The following is a 20,514-nucleotide window of genomic DNA, read 5'->3' as shown; positions in this document are numbered from 1 at the left end:
TGCTACATGCAACACAACGAGAAGGTGGACCACAGGGAGCGGGAACCGTCATGCTGGATAGAACAACACAATGTAATTCTGCTGAATAAAACATCACATTCATTAATAATTTCACTTGTTTTCATTTTAAATAAATTGGAGTCTGTACAGTTACAATACACATTTTCTATTGGCCCAGTTGGCCACTTTTTAGAAAAACAATTCCAGTGCTGGTCCCATGGTGTCAGAACTTTGGATAGTCACCATGGAAACATTAATTGGTCATGTGACAAGGGCTGGGAAGATTTGCAGAACAGACAGCCATGTGATTGTACTCTGATCCAATAGAAATCACAGTTGTCAGATTGAAAAGAGGATGGCAGGCTGAAGCTGTAATAACAGGGAGCAGGTGGAAAGTTCTGCTTGGAAGGATTTTTTTATGGAAATAAGGTTTTTGTTTCCATAACAACACATCGAGCCATGTTTCCACATTTTCGGACATCATCAGGCCTTCGCTTCAGTTCTGAAATCTGAAAATGCCATCATTCCTTGAAGCAACAAAACACACACATTGTGAAATGTAAGGTGACGGACATTCTTCCCAATAGGCATTGGAACTAACAGGCTCAAGGGAATCTCTCTCTGAATAGACAATTTTAGGTGAACCATAGTTGGAGCATTTCCAAGGCCCGTTCTATCATCAGTGCAAACCCTGATTAAATGTGTGAGCAAATATGCTGGGGTGTTTGATAAAAAACAAAAGACCTTCCTTCACAGCGCTGTGGAGGAGGGTCTGGCTAGTCCACACAGCATTCTGGGATGGGAGAGTGAGAGCACAATTTGAATCTGCTCAGTGAGTTACTCCGGCATCGAGTGATGCTTCTCATTAACTATGCCCTTGTAGCCGAGCTGAACCAATCACATCGGTGTATCTGATGTAGGCGGGGCCAGGGGGGAGCTAAAAAGATGACAACAGTTTAATCTACCAGTTAGTACGCTGGTATATAAGCATATGGGGCCTGGATCCGTCACCCTGTGCGTTGTTGTGATTGGTCGTAGTGTTATCCAATTGCGTGCAGTCAGATTTTCAAAAGCCCGCTTGGTGCCGCCCCTTTGAGATGGAAGACTTTCATCACTCAATACCAGACCCTTAATCTTTCGGATTTGGGTCTGGATTTCCAGGCTACTATATAGGAAGCTCATTGGCAGATAAAAAAAACACCTTTCTGACATGTCTCAGGGCATGTTATTTACGTCAATGCTGTCGCACGGTTAAAATGTGTCAGATCAATGTCGGACGGTGTAACATCCGTAATAAATACCGACATGCATTTTTGCAATAAATACATATTATACTGCGTGCATTTTCCCAACTAAAATACTTGTTGATGCGTTGCTCTGCTCGCCTGCACACATTATTTCCCAGCCATCATAAGGAAAAACAAATAGTTGCATCAATAATAATTCCCAATGGACAGCTTTTATAGCTCATTTGGAAATGGTACCTCATGTCTTACCCATTTATTAGGCTACATAAACTTGATGGCATATAGGGCATGATGGAATATAGGGCTTGGTTGATTGACCATCGATGTCCACTACTTTTCACAATGCATTGTGGGATACTTTGAGTCAATTATACTATATTACTATATTCTCACTACAAATTTTGACAGCACTAAATGGTGAACTCACTATATAGTGAGTAGGGAGTGATTTGGGACACAGCTAGGAAGCTTCCTCAAGGAGGGAAATGGACTGGAAGTAGTTAAAGGGCAGCCATGCTTAGCTTGAATTCTCATACAATCAAATCAATTGGGCTTTATGTGGATTATAAGTATGACTGGACAGGAGGGTGAGCCTTGGAAACCAATAATAACAAAAAGACCTGTATAACTTGCATTGTGTATCCAAGAGACAGTGGTTGACTTTTTATAGATGCCCCAGTTTGATTTAATCCAATCTGCATGTGTTTAAACAGCATTTTTGAAACATCGCTTCTAAAGTACAACTCTGGAGGAGTGTTTGACATGCATGTTGTGCTTTTGCAATTAAAAATGATGTGTAAAGTGTCTAACTATGACAGCGCGCTGAATGGCTTTTGAGTTGTGTGTGCAGTCTTTTACTAAGAGCTTTAGTGTAGTGGGTGTCAGGACAAAATACAAATAAGGGAGACACTGGGTGTCAAAAAGGGACTTTTACATCTTTTTCAAGTCTATATAAATTTATTAATGTACATGAATCAAAATGACAAAGTGTGAAGACAGACATTTAAATTTACAAAACCAAGCTCTACGACCACTAATAATCTGGGACAAAAAGGTGAGAGATACAGCTCAGCTGACCTTCCACTTCTGGGATTGCTCCGTGGCCAACGGGAATTCTGCTGGGTTTCACTCTTTTCAGATAGATGTCTGTTACCGTAAATCCAGACAGCTAGCTAGACTATCTGTCCAATCTGAGGACTATGGTTACCTGGTCCGCAGATCTCTGCAGGGTAAATCCAGACAGCTAGCTAGACTATCTGTCCAATCTGAGGACTATGGTTACCTGGTCCTCAGATCTCTGCAGGGTAAATCCAGACAGCTAGTTAGACTATCTGTCCAATCTGAGGACTATGGTTACCTGGTTCTCAGGTCTCTGCAGGGTAAATCCAGACAGCTAGCTAGACTATCTGTCCAATCTGAGGACTATGGTTACCTGGTCCTCAGATCTCTGCAGGGTAAATCCAGACAGCTAGCTAGACTATCCGTCCCATCTGAGGACTAAGCTCAGCTAGACGTTCTAAGAATTTGAAGTTGCCTCGAGACCGATCCGTTTTTGATTTTGAATATGGTGAGGGAAGAGCTAAGGAGTGAGGACGAGAGGAGGAATGGAAGGAATCACAGAAAGAGAAGGGCAACAGAAGATGGATGTAAAGTAAGTTTTGCATTGTAGATGATGTAGACCCCCTGTGGCAATTATAGGGTTCTTTGTTTCTTTTCAACCTCTACTTCCCTATGTTTCTGTGTCTAAGTGACTGATGGTACACCAACCTTTGACATTGTTCCAGTATTAAGTAAGGTCGCTGCAGTCAGCAGCGGAGAAACAAGCTGCAATGGAAGTTAATGGGGCGATTGTCCAGCTTGTATTTACCTTCACTAAAATGCCACTGACAGGCTCAGATTAATATTGTATAAGTGTCTGACAGGCGGTCGACCTTTCTGTTTAACACTCGTGTTGTCCTGGCGACATTGTGACCCCAAATTAAAGCTTTTGCCATCAAAATATGTTTTTTTTTCATCAAACGCTCTGAAAATACTGGTAGTTGTTTACTACTATGCTCAAAATGATACAAATAAATTTGAAGTAAATTGATTGAATTATGGGTGTTTTACTGAATTTAATAGGTTATGTTGTCTTCTGGGGTCAAAAAGTCCCCTCAGCACAAAGTAGTTCTATGGAGCAAATAGTCCCACCACACTGCTCGATATTGATATTAATTATGGATGTAGGATGTGTGGGGTCAAGCAATGGTTACAACAACAAAACAACCGAGCAGGTGTTTTCTCACAGGTGCTGGGCCATTTCCCAGTGTAGTCTGAGAGAGGCAGGCAGCACGATGAGGCTCGAGAGATGCTTGTTAGTATGAAAGAAAAGACAGACGAGGAGGACAATGCTGAACATAATGAAGAGGATCAATCAACTGATGAGGATGGAAATAATGATGAGGTGATAGATCCAACATACAGACCGCATGCTGCTTATTCCTCTGAAGAAGCCCCCACGTTGCCTGCTGCAGAAATAGAAGCTGAGTAGGAATTGAAGGAAATTGATGAACTTGATGATGAGGTAGAACCTAAAGCTGATATAGAGGAAGTACCAGACGTGCAGCAGTGTATCTATAATGATTATGATGAAGAATCAACGGACGAGAAAGAATCAGTGAGGAAGAGGACCCAGCTGAGATAGAAGAATATGAAAATGACAGAAATAAACAAGTGTGCTGATTTCACATTCCTCCGCAATTTAAATCCACGGCCATTTATCTGGAAATGACCTGACTCAGTGCAACGTCACCATGATTTGGTCTACACTGATTGGCTCCTATTGTCAGAAGAAATCAGAATGTTGTTGGAGGTTTTTTTATTTCATTTGAATCCCCAGATGGAAAAAAGTGGATTTTGCTATAAAGGAAGTAGACAGTACTGTATCTTGTATTAGAGAAATAGAGGGGACATTATTGAAGGTACAACCTGTTTTATTTTCCCAGTGGTCAGAAAGTATTCCATACTTGTTGATACGTTATTTATATGCGTGTCAGTAAGGCGTTTGGTGTGTTCCTGTGTATGTTTTTGCTGTTCTATGGTGTTAAAAGAAAGAAGAGTATTCCTGAAGTCAGACCTTTTATCTTGGCCTAAGATCCACTAAACATGCTCACACTTTCAATTACAAAGCAGCAGGTCAACTCTGTGTCAGTTTTGACCATCTGCTGTGGAGCAAATCTGGCATTCGAACTGAGTTTTTTGTTACCAGAGAGCCTAATTAGGTTGTGAGTGAGCTCTGAGCTGCACTGAGTGGCCCAGTTATCTGAATCTCTGATGGGAAACAGATGGAAGGCTTGTCTGGTAGGCCGGTTGGTTGGGTAGTTATTAGTTTATATCCTTGTTGTTCCACTTCCGGAAGTGCTCCGGTATCGCAAGAAATTCGGCCGGATGCATGTATTTCCTTCTGCTTTCTTTGTGTTGGAATTTTAAACTCGTAGGGAGTTGGGTTGGGAACCGGAGGGTCACGGTTCAAGTCCCCGTACGGACCAAAGTATGGTGTGGACTGGCAGCTGGAGAGGTGCCAGTTCACCTCCTGAGCACTGCCAAGGTGCTCTTGAGCAAGGCACCGAACCCCCAACTGCTGAGAGCGCCTTTCCATGGGCAGCCCCCCCCCCCACTCTGACATCTCTCCATTAGTGTATGTATAGGACCTGAGCATGTGTGTGTAATTCAGGCCTGTGTGTAATAACAGTGTTATTTTTCCTTGTGGGACTAATAAAGGTAGTAAAAAAAATATATATAAAAATTATGAGCACTGTGGTAAACTGCTCCTCAGATCTCTGCAGGGTAAGAAGATTGTGATTGGTTTAACACTCATCTTGCCAAATTGACCCGTCTTCCTATATCAATGTTCTTTTTAATTTCCTAAAAAATAACATGATTGATTCCACCCAAGGCTCTTTGGCAAGTATAAATCTCTACTTTCATTAATGTCTTAGTCTTATTCAATGTTATAGTATTTTAAAACAAATTGAAGTGTTTTTGAAATAGTATTGAGTAGAAGTTGACATATTCCAGTCTGTGATTATCCATCTACATCCATTCCTTTAATTTTAGTCTCAATAATTCTTACTTTCTGCTTTTCTAACTCAAACATCAGGTACCAGAACAGGTTTCCGCCCTGCAGCTCGGTCTGGACACCTGCACCTTTAATTCTCCTGCTTCACTTCACCATTTTGCGGGAACCAATCACAAACTGGCTTATCTGGGACGCCATTGGGGGGTTTATCACGATGACGATAGAGAAGCGACCAAGCTGCTTCTTGTTTACATTCAACGTAGCGGCGGCGGTATGTCTGATTGGTTGAAGGACTATCCAATTGCGTACAGAGTCATTTGAACTATACCCGTTGGTCCCGCCTCTTGTGTAAAGAAAATACAGAGCAGACCCCCCCAGACCAACGCTCAGTCTCCCATTGAATGAGCTCGGCTTGGTCTGGTCATAACCACACTAGGTGTCCATTGCTTGGTTATTTTCAAACATCCACTGCCATGATTAATATCATAATCCAATTCTAATAGTGACGGAGTGAGCCAAATGTCTCTCTGAATAGACAGAAACATCAAATATTTATACTTTGGCTCAGAGACATGAAGCTGAATAGCTGAGTAACTAATTATGCACAGATGGTCTGTGTGTGTGTGTGTGTGTGTGTGTGTGTGTGTGTGTGTGTGTGTGTGTGTGTGTGTGTGTGTGTGTGTGTGTGGTGCCCAAAAAAAAAAAAAGAGGAAAAAAAACACCCACACACTTTTGATTTTGAACTATTATCAGTGATGTTTTTCATTTACAAATGTGTGTGTGTGTGTGTGTGTGTGTGATCAGCGTTCCCTGAGAGCCATTATGACGCTGCTGATGAAATCTGTCTATTGATTAGTTTGTTCCTTTTGTCCGTCACACAGGCTTATCTGCAACATCCCAGCATGTAGAATATTGCTTCAGACACTGACTGGCCAAACATTTTCAGGTGAAGGTAAAAATATACATGTAATAATAATAATAATAATAATAATAATAAAGAAGGGTACGGGGTATGCACATATTCATTGTCTTTTCCAAAAGTTAGAAGATAAGTTTGACATTAATCTCTCACGGCTGTGGGTTACGTGCACAGCTGGAATCATGGGGGGGGGGCAGTAGCTCAGTCCATATGGAGTTGGGCTGGGAACGGGAGAGGTTGCTGGTTCAAGTCCCCATACGCACCGAAGTGTGGAGGTGGACCGGTAGCTGGAGAGTCTAAATTATGGTTAGCTTAGCTTAGCATGAAGAGTGGAAACAGCTAGGAGAAACCTACAAAAACATTTTGCAATTAAAATATCTGTAACACAATCCCATAATAAATAGACCAAAACTAAATCATCAGAAATGCAAAACTTTAATAGCTTATTATCTGCATATGCACAATATGAAATGTACAGCATGTGAATTGTACAAAGTCTTTTTAGACTCCATCGTATAAAATCTGTTTTAAATGGTAAGGGAAACCTAAACCCATCCCCCGATGACTGTACTCCCCCCACTACACACCAGGATGTTGATCCTGGAGAGAGAGAGAGAGAGAAAGAGAGAGAGAGAGAGAGAGAGAGAGAGAGAGAGAGAGAGAGGAGGATGAGTAGGAGAGGGCGAGAGAGAGGGAGAGGAGCGGAGAGAGAGGAGAGAGAGAGAGGAGTGAGAGAGTGGAGAAAGGGAGGAGGAGAGGAGGGAGAGAGAGAGAGGAGGACGGGAGAGGATGAGAGCGAGAGACGAGAGAGGAGAGAGAGAAGAGGAGAGAGAGAAATAGAATTAGAATAGATTATATAATTAATATAAATCATCCAATGTGTTAATGTTATATATTGGTTTTGTCTGATATTTGGACAAAATTGTATATTAAAGCTTTGGCGACATGTTATTAAAAACTTTCATGCCAAAAATCCATACATGAGAGAGAGAAGAGAGAAGAGGCGAGAGAGAGAGGAGGAGAGAGGATGAGAGAGAGAGAGAAGAGAGAGAAGGGAGAGAGAGAGAAAGAGAAAGAGAAAGAGGAAAAGAGAAAGAGAGAGAGAGAGAGAGGCTGTAATGTCATATCTTCTAGTCCTGACCCTGTGATCTGAATCCTCTGGATCCTACAGCTGAATTGATGAGGGTGTGGTGGTGTGTGTGTGTGTGTGTGTGTGTGTGTGTGTGTGTGGTGTGTGTGTGTGGTGTGGTGTGTGTGGGTGTGTGTGTGTGTGTGTGCTGGCTAATGACCGTGCCTCTCCTTCCTAATGACCATGGTGAATTATGAGGCAATTTATATGATCTACAAATGAATCCTCGTACTGAGAACAGAGGGTGTGTGTGGGTGTGTCTCTGTGTGTGTGTGTGTGTGTGTGTGTGTGTGTGTGTGTGTAATAGACACCAAATATAGCTAGTTGTCACATGACTTCTCTCTGTATGACACAGGCACACACTCTCATTTGCATATTTTCAGGAACTGTCCTGCCTGTAGCTCCGGTTTCGTTCTGCCGTCTTCCCGTTGTCTCTGTTTCTATTTCTTCATTTCAGTTCACTTTTTTGGAGTTAATGTTCAAATAAACAGCCTCATACCTAATTGCCAGTATATGGATACGTTACACTGAGCATCGTTGACCACTTGTGAAGTGTCAATTATTTAAAAAAACACGAGAAAGATTAGCATTATTAGTAATGTTCTTTTTACCTTGCACACAGGCTGGTGTTTCACAATATCATGAGACAATCATGGAATATCATATCAGGGAAATCTATCAGGCTCCAACCTAACACCAGATACACACGCTGGCCGAAGCACCACCAATAGCTGTAGAGCACAGCTATCTTTTGAAATCAGTGCAGGGATCGTTTCAGCGTCTCGTCCATTAAGCCCTGAGTGAAGCCGGGCCGGCTACCACCTGCAGGATACTTACAATACATATTAATAAACCAAATTACTACCAGGTTAATGCTGATTTTGGCTGTCTTGACTTCTCAGCTGTGTCAACAGCAAGACACACGATCAGGCACACACACACACACACACACACACACACACACACACACACACACACACACACAGTACTGCTATATTCACAGCTATAACCTTACTGATTAATATTTAAAGCAGTTTCTCTCTTCTTCCTCTTCTTTTAAATGCTGAATCATTGTACTTCACTTGTTGCTATGTAACATTTTAAAAATAATGAATGAACTGGTATGGTATTTTATAGGTTAAACATGTGTAACGTAGCTGTGGTATATTCAATTATAAATGTTCCATAATAAGAACTTTTTTCCGAGAAGGGGTCACAGGTGCAGGGGGTTAATAAATAAATAAATATATATCTGACTGCTGTCAGTAATTAGTGTCCAAGATTAACGTTCTTTTTTGACTAGCAAACTTTGTAGTTGTTTCACATGCTGTTGTAACAACTAGTAACATTTGAAAAACTACAACACCCACTGGATCTAGCCAGACCGGAAACACAACAACAGGCATCATTACTTACTTAACAGTAATCTCCGCTGAAATGACGGTCCAGAGCCCACAGAGCCATAACATCCAGGTAATGAAGCCTTTTATACATTGTTGTGTTTCTTTAGAAATAAACAGCGGACAAATATTGTCTTTAAACACTTTTAAATGTAGTTATTCACTGTCAAAATTAATGGGAGTCAATGGAATGCTATGTGCAGGTGAAGGCTTCGTAGCAATAAAATGGTGCCGTGGGAGCTACGCTTAGAGAGGAGAGGCTGACCCCTTGGGTTTACCGCTAGTTCTACAGGTGTGCTACATTCAAGAGACTGTGGGATGTTCATGTATGTTTCTCAGTAACAAGTTGCACAATAATGTTACAATGATTTGAACTTTTAGCGAGGAACAAGTAAATGACCTGTATGTGTGAAAACTTTATCTCACCCATTTGTTTGGTTGACTATGACATTAATGCAATTAATGGCGATTAAATGTTGAAATTGTTTGACAGCACTAGTATATATACACACACACTAGTATATATACTATACATAGACACGGTTTTAAATCTCACGTCGTTTTTAGTATTGTGTCAGAAAGCACTCCCAAGCTCAGCTCTGAAAACATCTGCCAGTAATATTACTGATTTTGTCATTGAACCCTATCAACCGCCATGTGACATTACAGCCTTGTGGCTTTATAAAATATCTCTATAAAATGTCCAAGCACTCCTGAAACTGCAAAGAACAACTTCTACTTTTCAAAGCACTGGATGTTCAGTTCAGCTTTCAGCAAATGCAAGGTTGTGTCATGATAATGTGTGACCACATGGCCATATCTCCCCTCAGAACAGGTGTGAGACCCCCATGCTGTCGAAACCCACTTGATGAGTTGATCTTTGTTCTTAAGGGACTGACACCAGGGTTTGGTGAGGGTCAGCCTGTCTCTGGTTGTCTCTTCCCTGCTCCAGCAGGACTAAGAACCCTGCAGAGGTAACTGCACTGTGTGCTTCAGTACATGTAATATTGCACGTGTAGGGCTGCAAGATATGAGGGAAACATAGTCTTCTAGCCTTCTCCTGCTTTGTGAGCATCAACTATTTTCAGTTTCAGTTTTCTAGACAACTGCTTAGAAGAAGCCATGGTGCTGATTGTTGGGGGGGGGAGATTGACATCACCTGGTCTTTCCAGACGATGATTGAGAACAATCCATGACACTGTCAGGTCTCAGCTTTCCAAAGGGGGGGCATGCTAGAAACTCGGCAGGGGATCCAAACTTTTGCAGAAGCCATTTTTTTGTTTTCGGTTATTTTGAAAGTGTAAATGATGGAAATAAAATCTAACTTTTTGTGACAGATTATACGAATGTCTAATCTGTCATTTGATGACTTTTGGAGATTTTTCCATCTTTTCTTGGCTTCTTCATGCACATTATCACAGTTTTTACCTGGGGTGCCCAAACTTTTGAGCCCCACTGTGTGTGACATGCTTCAACGTTGTTAAACATTGCGACGATATTACTTGATTGTTATTGACAGACAGATATTAAAGTGTACTCAGTTCAGCAGCTTTCACACATTTTTGTTGAATTTAAAAGAAAGGAAGAGAAACCATTTCCCGCATTCTTTTATTGAGCAAATTGAACATTTGAATACCAAAAGTACCACTGAAAAAAGAATGACGGCTACATTATGAAGTAGTTTTCTACTGATATTTCCTTTCAACAAATGCAAAAAATACCCAAATGTGTTTTGCGATATGTCACAGCCTTTTGCGTAATGATTGATGACGATGAAAAAATAATATCCCAACACTCTAAATTCTGGTAAATCAGATTATACTTTTTTCAAAACTGTTTTTATTAGCATTTATCAAAAACAACAATTTTCAGTGTAATTGTGATTTGTGTATTGGACAAAAGTAAGGTGAAAATATATTTAAAAAAATTATTAAAAAATAAAAATAGTAATTATTTAAATAAAATAAGAAGGGACAATGAAGCATGCATAAAATTAAGCCAAGTCTAAGTATGTGCATGGCTACATATATATGCATACACACATCCACATACACAGACCTAAATACACACATATATTCAGTCAGATTTAAAACACCATTTAGTGGTACTTTTTACAATGTTTTTAGTTCAATTTTATTTATAGAATCAAAACGTAACAAGAGTTATCTTAAGACACTTTACAGATAGAGCAGGTCTAGAACACACTATAATTTACAAAGACCCAACAATTGGGTGAAAGTGATGCTTTGGAAAACATGATTTTTCTGTAGATTTTTGAAATGACATGTCTATTTTGTGTCAGCGGAGCTGAGATGGGAACAACCGGAACACGGCCGTAGTCTTGTTCAGCTGCCTAATCTCGACAGTTGACCGTGCATGCATATCTAGAAAGGCTTAGGATATATTTTTTCATGAGTGTTGCTGGGAGTCCCTTTACTTCTGGCAGGACTGCCTTGAAAAAAACAATCTCACAAGATGTGAGCCGCCGCTGCTGCAGCTGCTCAAAATAAACTAGCAGTCTATTCAGTCAGCGTATTTGTGTTTGATCCTTGTGAATTACAGAAATATCAGACTTGCTAGACCTACTCTGAGCTTCCAAGCAACCTTTCCACAAGGATAGATTGACTTTGTCTTTGTGACTTGGCAATAAATTGATTAATGTAAAATGATGCTAGCTAGTATGTAAAGCAAAGTAGGCTTTGTGTGTGTGTGAGGGGGCGGGGGGGGCAGTTATCTCGGTGGTGGAATGAATAAATGGTTGATTTAATTTCCAACCTTTAGAGATAAATTGGAATGAGTGGAGCATATCCACACAAGAGGAAACTGATTGATTTCTTCAAAAGATGGGCTAATATTCCAGACATTTTCTTTAGCTGTGGACATGGGGCAGGACACTGGAGCTGTGGACATGGGTCAGGACACTGGACCTGTGGACATGGGGCAGGACACTGGAGCTGTGGACATGGGTCAGGACACTGGAGCTGTGGACATGGGTCAGGACACTGGAGCTGTGGACATGGGGGAGGAAACTGGAGCTGTGGACATGGGGGAGGACACTGGAGCTGTGGACATAGGGCCGGTCAGGAGATCTGCAGAGCACCTGGCCTGTAAGAAAAGGCAGACTAATGAGGTGTTTCCATACCAGCCATTATGGGAAGTAATGAAGTTATAGATGCTGTTTTCAAGAATTTGTAACAAATGTAAAATCCAAATTAAATTACAAAGGTAAACACAAATAAATCCAAATGTTGATTGTCAGTGTTATCATAAATCTTAATAATAATAATAGGAAGATTGTAATGAGGCAACCACTGGAGCCAGTAATCAAAACTACATAGGCAACATAGAAAAAATGAGTGCAGAAAAGAATGTGAAAGTGAATGTATGGGTTTCTTTTCCTGGTGTTTGACTGGAAACAACCAATAAAGAAATGTGCCTTTTGAGCCAGCTCTGGCTCACTTTCAGTTGATTAATTAGCATTGTTCCTGTCAAATAAACAAATCAATGAACTGAGAGTGGGATCGTGGGACCTGCAGAGTTTTAAAGGTCATCTTTGGTGACATTTCAATACAGGACCAAGTCCCTAAGTCTCCATTTAATCAGACACCTGCTGGTCCTCAGTGTGGGTGCAGTCACTAATAATTAAACCATAACTCTGATATTAATAAATATCCAGATGGGATGAAAGTACAGTGATGGTTCATATTCATCTAACTTTGCATTTTTTGTCTAATGTTCCTCTTGTGTGTCTTGACATATGGTCTGAACTCATGTCATTTGATTGAATCCAAAGTGAAGACATTATCTTAAATTGTTCCCTTTTTCAAAATAACATCTGTCTGTCCCTTTTTGATCGCCCGTCTTGTCTTCAGTAAAGAGAGGGGTAATATCCCATAATTGGCCAAATCTCTTTGATCCTCCCTCTGCCTCTGCTCTCTCACCATATGTTTTTCTCTGGCTGGTTTAACAGTGTAGTATAATGAGAATGGGTTCATTATCTAAATTTGTGTAAAGTGGATTTCCAACTGTAACTTTTACTTTAAGTGGTTTTACACAGTCAAGCGGTGTAAGAGGTCAATTTGTACCAGTCTTGTATGAAGTATTGAAAGCAATACTGAGTAAAGGAACAAGTATATTACCAGAAAATGACTTTGGTATAAGTTAAAGTCACCTTTTAGAATATTACTTGGGAAAAAGTCTCTGACATGTACTTTACGTAAGTATCAAAAGTCATTTTCTGATATTACTTAAGTAAAGGTACTGTACGTCACATACAAATACATGTAGTGAAATTTATTCTCTGCATTTAACCCATCCATCAAGGGAGCTGTGGGCAGCCATTCACAGCGCCGGGGGACAGACGCCAGATCTGAACCTGACTGGAGAACCTAGTGCATGTTTCTGATGTATTTAAAAAAACTATGAACTTTCTGGCTGAAGCGGTTTAACGTTTGTCTGTCGTGACGGTCATCGTCTGTTGCAGCACGTGCTTCCATGACACTGTCGTCTTCCTTCTCTTATGTTTTGCAGCTTGGCAAACACTAATTTCAACTCCTTTGGATGGTATTGTTCCTCATAATCAATAACAAATGCTACGCACCTAGCCGTCGTATTTCATAGGAAATCCATGTAGGATTAGACCTATAAGTAGCCAGATAAAGATTAAGTTTCCAAGCCAAAAACACCCAACAACGCCAGGTTAGTAACTGTACAATGTTACCTGCCAAACTAAATTTTTATCTGCATTTGGCGGGTTGTTCATACATACACACCATTCAGGAACAGTCATTAAGAACACACTGAGACATAGGAACGCGTCCCAGGGCCAGAAAATCACAGAGAGGAGGGAGACAAAACAATACTTGCAGAAACAGACACACACACAGACAAGACACACACAAGAGACCAATCACACACACAAACAGAAGAAAAGGCTACAGCATGGCCTTCAAGGACTCAGCAATGCTGTGCCAAGTCTCCAAAGTCTTCCCCGGGGCTCCACCCACACGAGCCAACAAAAGTTCCATGTACGAGACATCCAATAAAGAAAGGATCCATGAACGAACAGATAAGTCCTGAGGTGGCTTCCAACGGGTTGCAGTCCTCCTCTTAGCAGCTGTAATAATGCAGCTTTAGAGAGGTGGAAGGCTGACAGGTCATTCAGAATCAAAACACTGACAGTAACAGGCACAGTAACATGTAACATGTACCTTGAGCTTCAATTGGGCAGAAAGTGCACAAAGGGCTGTTCATTATTTTCATGTGATGCATTTCCACGGGGGTGGGATCTGTCCTATGTATGACATTGTAGTGAATCTGCTGATGGTCTGGATTGCGAGATACTTCTGGAATGTTAGACCATGCCGGTGTTAATTTAAAGACTTACACACATCCACGTATCATACAAGACCAACATCATATCGTCATAAAACAAGGGCAGGTAGTTGAATAAATATGGAAAATAAATGATATAGTATTGCACAGGTCAATAAAAATGGATTGTAAAACTGAGTGAGTATGTGAGAGAGTGGATGACTGCAGGAGAAATGAAACTGCACGCCCAATCTGCAACCTGTCTCCTAAACGGTATGTGCATGTTGTCACAGGCCGGCTCGGGGCTGAACAAAGGAGGGGAGCCCACACACCAGTTGGAACTAAAAATACATTTATTTTACGTAACAAACTCGATACAGTACACAGCATATAGAGTGCTGAGGCGACTCTCCCCGACAACCCGACTCTGCCAGTGAGCCAATCAGCATGCTTCTACCAAGATCTAATAATGGTGCTGATTGGCTGTCTGAGGTAACACGTTGTAGAGACACGCGGGAAAAACTCTACTTTACACAGAGACAGCTCACGTAGTACAAGCTGAAACGTAAATAAAAAGATTTGTGCTGTAATTTGTAATGTCATTTTTTTTATTTTGCATTTTAGCACCACCCAGGACAATTGTGATTGGTTTAAAGAAGTAACTCATGTGCAGAACCATCCCATTTGAGTCTTTTCACGGGTCTGGTTGAATCTAAGAGTATTTATTGAAGACTGGCTTGTGATGATACTGGAAGAAGGACCCAAACACAGAGCAGTGGGCAGGGGGTTTAAAAGGTTTATTGCACAAAAAGCAGAGCAACAGAGTCCAAAAAAACGACAAAATCACAGGGAGCCAGGGAAAAAAGCCGGAGCACAAGGGCTGGAAACTCAAAAGAAAAATACAACTGGAGAACGGTAGGGAAGACTGAGCAGGACGACTGACAGGACACACTCGCAGGACAAAGACAAAAGGATCTGACAAAGGGAACACAGGGGTTAAATACAAGAGGTAACGAGGTAACGAGGAACAGGTGAGACGTCAGGTGAATCACATTAGGGTGGGGCAGGACAATCAGACAGGCACAAAGCAAAACTAGACAAGACTAGACAAGACAGGAAACCAAACTATCAAAACAAAACAGGAAGCAGAACAAACAGACTCACCGGGGAACACGAGACAGAGACAACCACACAAGACCGGGGGGAAGACTAAGAAACAAAAGGGAGAGAAAATCCAAAACAAAACCCCAAACCACAACATGGCTGGTCTGAATTCTTGTTATGAGTAAAGAATTCCCTTTCATGAAGAGATATTTTAGAGTAGGGGGTTTTCATATTTGAATCTTCAAATTATCAAAAGAGTTGATAATATGTCATGAGGATTCATTCCTTTAAAGCACATCACTCTAGCACAAACCTTTGGAAGCTGAATACTTTCAATCTTTCTGAGAGTCAGCAGGCCTTTCCTTCAGTCGAACACATTCCTTTGGTTTTCTGACAGAATGGGGCTACAGATAAAGTACCAAACAATATTTAAAGAGAATAACTCAAACTAAACTAAAAGTTGAAGTTATTCCAAATAGTATACTGTTGTTTAAATCACACAAAACTTTGTGTCTGTTATACACGCGCTTGCTTTTTTCTCTCTCTCTCTCTCTCTCTCGCCATCAAAGTAATGTGCAGCAGATTGGTTGATCAGAAGATGGGTGACATGTTATCATTGAAAATTTTCAGGCACTGGAAAAAACACCGTTGGAATCTTGTTATTGATTTTTGTACTTCAGTGTTTTTAAGTGCTCAGGTTCAGGTTAATAATTGTAATTTGAGGTTATATCAAAATAGGTTTAAAAAAAAAAACTCCATGTATTTGTTGTACTGCCTTTGTACACTGCAGCTCCTCTTTTCACCCTGAGTATGAGAGCGTGCCCTGACAGTATTAGCCAGTCAGAAGCAGAGTATGAAGGCCCTGACAGTACCTAGGTAAGGACTACTAGCGTCAGAAGCAGAGTATGAAGGCCTGACAGTACCTAGGTATAGGACTACTAGCCAGTCAGAAGCAGAGTATGAGGCCCTGACAGTACCTAGGTAAGGACTACTAGCCAGTCAGAAGCAGAGTATGAGGGTCCTGACAGTACTAGGTAAGGACTAATAGCAGTCAGAAGCAGAGTATGAGGGTCTGACAGTACTAGGTAAGGACTACTAGCCAGTCAGAGCAGCAGAGTATGAGGGCCCTGACAGTACCTAGGTAAGGACTACTAGCCAGTCAGAAGCAGAGTGATGGAGAGGGTCCCGACAGTACCTAGGTAAGGACTACTAGCCAGTCAGAAGCAGAGATGAGGGCTGACAGTACCTAGGTAAGGAATACTAGCCAGTCAGAAGCAGAGTATGAGGGCCCTGACAGTACCTAGGTAAGGACTACTAGCCAATCAGGAGCAGAGTATGAAGGCCCTGACAGTACCTGGTAAGGACTACTAGCCAATCAGGAGCAGAGATGAAGGCCCTGACAGTACATAGGTAAGGACTACTAGCCAGTCAAAGCAGAGTATGAGGGCCCTGAAGTACCTAGGTAAGGATACATAGCCAGTCAGAAGCAGAGCATGAAGGCCCTGACAGTACCCAGGTAAGGACTACTAGCCAGTCAGAAAGCACTGAAATAAATTAGTTTCACTAAAAAAAGTTATGTAAACAAGACAGAAAGGTCAAATTTTGGCAAGACAAAAGTTTCGCCTACACATAAATTGAACAAATTTACTACAAATACTAAAAATGTCAGCAAATTAAATGTGGTGCTGAGATCCAAATGTAATATCTTGTATGATTCATGAGCTTGAAGGATGGACCCATGCGGTTGGCAAGGATTCAGACCATGTGTGATGAAGTCATCAGAATAGCTAGGAAAGCAGTCTTGCTGCCTCCCAGAGTTCATCAATTTCTTTGGTTTGGTCTTCCATGCTTCTCTTTCATCCTACCCACATCTGCTCCATGATGTTCAGTCTGGTGTGGGCGGCCATCTGGACCATCTGGATCTTCTTCGCCTTGAGGAACTTTGAAGTGGAGATGGAAGTATGCGATGGAGCCCATCTGCTGGAGAATTTGGCCTCTTTTATGGTTGGGAATATAGAGGTAGCTAAGATGTCTGGTATTTGAGACTGATGTTGCCTTCCACCCTGCAGATCCTCCGCACACCCCCTACTGGATGTAACCAGACCATGATTTCGCCACCAAATTCACGTGTTCTGGGTGAATCTTGGATCCATGCGGCTCCAGTAGGTCTCTGCCTAATTTGCGGCACTGTGGTGAATTCACAGAAGATTCATCAGAAAAATCCACTTTTTCCCTCTCCAGCGTCCATCCTTTACAGGGTGGGCCTTGGCAAATGCCACACGGTTTTTCAATGTCTTTTGTTTAGTGCTGGCTTCTGGGCACTGATTCAAATGGGGCCATTCAAGACAGAATCCGACAAACTGTTCTGGTTACACAGGGACTTCAGGGGACCAGGTCTCGAGGAGCTCTGCTGCAGTGGGAAATGGGCTGGCCTTGGATTTTCGAGCCAACAAACGGTCCTCTCGAGCAGTGTTTCGCGGGGTCTGCCTGACCTGGGCTTGTCAAAAAACATCTCCAGTGTCTTCAAAGGTTTTTTAATCCTCTGTACTTGAGCTGAGACGCATTGAAGGTTGCCTGCACATCAGCAGTGGATCTGGTCTTCAGCCTCTTGATAATCCAACCTTAGTCTCAGGGTGAATCTTAGGCCTGTTTGCAGAGGTCTAGTTGCAGTTGATGTGAAGGTCAAGTGTACTGGGTTGTTTTATACACACTGAGACCTAATTGATCCATTATTAGTCCCAGGTGAAGCTCATATGAAAAGGAGATAACACTTATATCTTTGCAAAATTGACTCAATGGGCTTTACCAAGCTGTGAATATTAGAATACTTTTGACAGTTTCTTGCACTGAAACTATTACAAAAGTGTTGGGATTAAAATGACCCTTTCTTGTAAATAAATCTGAGAGAAATATTTCAGCAGCACTTCAGGTCAATTTGTACACAAGCAAAAAGACTTTGTCAGGAACTGTACCTAGTAGGACTACTAGCCAGTCAAAGCAGAGTAGAGGGCCCTGACAGTACCTAGGTAAGGACTACTAGCCAGTCAGAAGCAGAGTATGAGGGACCCTGACAGTACCTAGGTAAGGACTACTAGCCAGTCAGAAGCAGAGTATGAGGGCCCTGACAGTAATAGGTAAGGACTACTAGCCAGTCAGAAGCAGAGTATGAGGGGCCGACAGTACCTAGGTAAGGACTACTAGCCAGAGAAGCAGAGTATGAGGGCTGACATACCTAGGTAAGGACTACTAGCCAGTCACGAAGCAGAGCATGAGGGCCCTGACAGTACCTAGGTAAGGACTACTAGCCAGTCAGGAGCAGGTATGAGGGCCTGACAGTACTAGGTAAGGAATACTAGCCAGTCAGAAGCAGAGCATGAGGGCGTGCTATGCTGCAGCTGATGAGCAGTAGAATGTTTGTTCAAAGTGACGTACATTGGTCTCTGAAGTAAAGGCCGGACTACAGAGCTGTTTGGAGCCGTGGTGAACAGTGGTTTCTGGTGGAGATGGTAAGTCCTTTTGGGGTGGGGGGGGGGAGACTTGGGCCTTTCATTTTGGAAGCCTATGCCTATAGAAACAGGGCTGCCAACTCCACGCATTGGCCGTGAGACACCACGCTTTGACTGGTTTCACACGCGCACACGCCACACCCCGATTTCTCACGCTGAAGTGTCAACCCGGTCGGTCAAATTTCTGAAAGATGAGTTTATCTATGTTTTTACCTGTTGAGCCACTTGTGATCGACTAGTTGTGCTTTCAGAGACTGTGGGGGGGGGGGGGGTTCAAGAGCGCTCTGCTGTGGAATTTTCAAATTGTCGCAAAATGAGAACCTTTTACGAGCCATCCCAGGTGCATTTCCCGGCTTCAGGTATGAGCCCTGAGAATCACAGACCGTCCGTCGTTCGTGTCCACTCTCTCTGTAACAATAGAGGTGAGCAGCGCGGCTGTAGTGTAGCAACTTCAGTTCATTGTAGTGGACTCGCTCTGCGGGGGCAGTGACGCGGTGCATCCATGCGTAGACCTCCGATAAAGAGCAGCGGTACGGCCACCTCAAACTCTGTCAGAGACCAGAGACCAATGGGCCTCTGAGTCTGTCAGACGGTCTGAATGGATCCATCATATCACGGAGCAAGAGCAGCACGACTGACTATATTACACTATATACTAATTATACTATATATAGCTACTATATTAAACTCTCCAAATCTCGGACAACAGGATGGGAGGAGTTATATTTTGAATGGGACAAGTTGTAAATAGGAGCAGAAATCTGGTGAAACACATCTGAGCTATACTATATTTTATTATATATATATATATATATTATATATATATATATATATATATATAATAATACGATACTGCAACGTGGGCCACTATAGCATCTCACCTCTGTGCATCTCTAAATGTAACTGTAATAATAATTTGATGTTTTAAAATGAACAAATAGTCTTTATACATTAAACAAAGTACGTGGGGGGACAGGGCACGACGGACGGGTTTTCCCGAGGGAGGGACGGAGAAAACGGACGAGATACGGAGCAGAGAAGAACGGGGAAAGGGGAGCGGAACGAAGAGGGAGGAAGACAGGGAGGACGAGACAGGAGCGGGTAGAGGAAGGATAGAACAGGAGAAAAGGGGAGGGTGAAGGACAGGGAACATAGGACAAAAGAGAAGGTAGGAAGGGAGAGGATGACCAGGGGGGAGGAACAAGGAGGCAAAGGACGAGGAAGGAGCGAACTGAGACCTGGGGAAAGAAAGGAAGGAAAAATAGGAAAAAAAGACGGGGGAGGAAGGAGGGAAAAAAGAAAGAGAAAAAGGGAAAGAGAAAGAAAAAGAAAACAGAAAAAAAACCGGAGGGCCGAACACAACAAGGGAGGAGGAAAAATCTGAGGAGAAAACGGAGGAAGAAACCCCAGAATAAGGGAGGAATCCGAGGAATAACCAAGGGAGGAAAGGGAAACCAGGAGGGAAGAGTGGGGGAAAAAGAGGAGGAAAAAGGGAGGACAGGGGAAAAAGGAGGAAAGAACGGAGGAGGACGAGCAGGGAAAAAGGGCGACGAAGGGGAGAGGAAAAAGAAGGGAGGAGGGGAACAAAAAATCGGAGAGGGGGAGAGGAAGGGAGGGAAAAAAGGAGAAGTAAAACAAATTAGAGTAGCGGAAGGAAAAAAAATTGTAAGGAACAGGGGGGGAGACGAAAGGCCGGCGAGGAAAGGAACACGGAAGAGCGAGGCCGAGGACAGTAACCAAAATAGAAGTGGAACAGGGGTTAAGAAACCAGCCCGCGGGAAGGAGAAACGACGGGGCATCACGGACCAACCCTTTCACAAAAGAAAGTTAAAAACATTA

The 20,514-nt window shown here is 42.3% G+C and overlaps 1 protein-coding gene and 1 long non-coding RNA gene across 3 annotated transcripts in view; one reads left to right on the top strand and one right to left on the bottom strand.

Moving 5' to 3' along the window:
- Nucleotides 1–18,710, bottom strand: part of LOC116692118 (uncharacterized) — a 24,599-nt gene extending 5,889 nt beyond the window's left edge. The window contains exon 1 of the long non-coding RNA XR_004332633.1: nt 18,602–18,710. This is a non-coding gene — a long non-coding RNA (uncharacterized LOC116692118). The remainder of the gene's footprint in view (nt 1–18,601) is intronic.
- The window catches only part of oprl1 (opiate receptor-like 1), a gene marked incomplete at its 3' end in the record, with an annotated part of 99,255 nt that overhangs the window by 19,481 nt on the left and 59,260 nt on the right, over nt 1–20,514 (top strand).

This window comes from Etheostoma spectabile, chromosome 7, assembly GCF_008692095.1.
Source record: "Etheostoma spectabile isolate EspeVRDwgs_2016 chromosome 7, UIUC_Espe_1.0, whole genome shotgun sequence".
NCBI classification, from domain to species: Eukaryota; Metazoa; Chordata; class Actinopteri; order Perciformes; family Percidae; genus Etheostoma; species Etheostoma spectabile.
Note: the sequence above shows the minus strand (reverse complement) of the source record. Positions and strands in the feature narration are given on the sequence as shown.